Genomic DNA, 1,875 nt, shown 5'->3' on the forward strand with positions numbered 1-1,875 from the left:
GCCTTTGTGTGTTTATTTTACAACTAAAAGTAGGTTTAAAACTAATTGAGTTTACGCACATCAAAGTTTTTGGCGCTGTTGCCGGGGAACGGTTCTAAAATTAGCATTAAATTCTAATTCAATCGATCCTTTGTGTGAGATTTATCTTACACAAAGTTAATTACCGTTTAATTTAGTAGGTAGTATATATAAAAAAAAAACTAAATTTTTCTGATTTTTACCTTGGACTCGCCGAGTGCACTTGTGCAGATTCGGCGAGTACATCGCTGAAACAGCTTTAAATTTTTATTTTATTTTTGTTCTTTTTACGCGTTTTCTATTTTGTTTACAGTTGTTTCATGACCCGAGGATCTCCCGCCTCTTAAAGATCCGGAAACCGCACTAAGAAGGAGCAAAGGCAAAACCGTTGGAGAATCCGCTTCTTCAAAGAACTCACCACTCAAAAACCTCAAGTTTGTTTTCAGCAAGAAGAGGAGCAACAAATCAGGAGCATCTAGTGCCTCTTTGACAATCGAAGATCCGATTCAAAAAGACATCGAGTACGAGACCAAGGAAGAGGAAGAACCCACATACGAGCACGAATCCGAGTTTGAAGACGATTTAGCTACCGTTATGGCTAATATCGATGAAATCCCCATGGGGGAATGGAAGAAGAGGATGCGTGATGACACCGGCCTGGGACTTGTGCAGCCCGCAATTCCCCCAACCGTTACTTTCGAGCTAAAATGCCATATTCTCGCTCAACTCAAGGAGATCCCTTTTTATGGGAAGACCACGAAGATGCCTACAAGCACTTAGATGAAGTAAATGATGTGGCTGACTACTTCAATGTACGAAATGTGTCTCGCGAGACCCAGCTACTTCGCATGCTCCCAGTCACGTTTAAAGGTGCTGCGAAGGATTGCCTCAAGTCACTTCCTCCCGGATCGGTCACCACATGGGCCAAAATGAAAGAGGAATTCATAGACCACTTTTGCCCGCCTTCCAAGATAGCTAAGTTGAAGAAAGCCATCGCCAACTTCGAGCAACAACCCGGTGAATCTCTGTATGAAGCTTGGGAAAGATACAAAGGTTTGCTTAGAAATTGCCCACACCATGACCTTAATAGCCAACAAGAGGTCTCCATTTTTTATGATGGAGTCAATGTCACCAAAAGGCAATTGCTCGATTCACAAGGCCCGCTCACCAGAAAGCCACCTCCGGAAATCAAGGAGTTAGTTGAAGAATTCTCTAAGCATTCTAGAGAATACCACAATCCGAGAAATGAAGTAAGTCGGGGAGCAGTGAACTCGGTGAATGATAGCATGGCGGCGGTAATAGCTAAGCTCGATAGTCTAGATAGAAGGATGATAAAAATGGATCAAACAATCCATGCTATTCGAGTTGGATGTGAGAATTGTAGAGGGCCCCACCTCACCAAGGATTGTGATCTACACGAAAATGGAAATAAGAAGGCTCAAGTGTTTTACTCTAGTGGCGATAGATACGACGAGGATTGGCGGAAACCGAAGAAGGAATGGCTCCCATACGAAGAATATAAAAAGGCTAAGGAGGAGAAATACAAGCAGAACGAGAGGGGATTCTATCAAAAGGAAGAACCGGTGATCGAAAAGAAAGCCAATTTAGAAGAAATGCTCACTAGATTCATAACCGCATCCGAAAAGAGACACAATGATCACGATGTAGCAATGCAAGAGACCAGAAATATGTTAAGGAATCAGCAGGCATCCATTCTCAACATTAAGAAACAGCTGGGACAGCTTGGACATCAAGTGAATGAAAGAAGACCGGGCCAACTTCCAAGTAACACCGAGAATAACCCAAGAATGGAAAATGTGAGTATGGTGACTTCCAGCTGTGAAAAAAATTTCACAC

The 1,875-nt window shown here is 42.6% G+C and overlaps 1 non-coding gene across 1 annotated transcript; it reads right to left on the reverse strand.

Moving 5' to 3' along the window:
- Positions 1–995: 995 nt before the first annotated feature.
- Positions 996–1,102, reverse strand: LOC145033159 (small nucleolar RNA R71). The gene has a single exon (XR_013677397.1). It is a non-coding gene; the product is annotated as a small nucleolar RNA R71 (small nucleolar RNA).
- Positions 1,103–1,875: the final 773 nt, after the last annotated feature.

Source organism: Lactuca saligna, chromosome 2 (genome assembly GCF_052625555.1).
Source record: "Lactuca saligna cultivar CGN05327 chromosome 2, ASM5262555v1, whole genome shotgun sequence".
Taxonomy (NCBI): domain Eukaryota; kingdom Viridiplantae; phylum Streptophyta; class Magnoliopsida; order Asterales; family Asteraceae; genus Lactuca; species Lactuca saligna.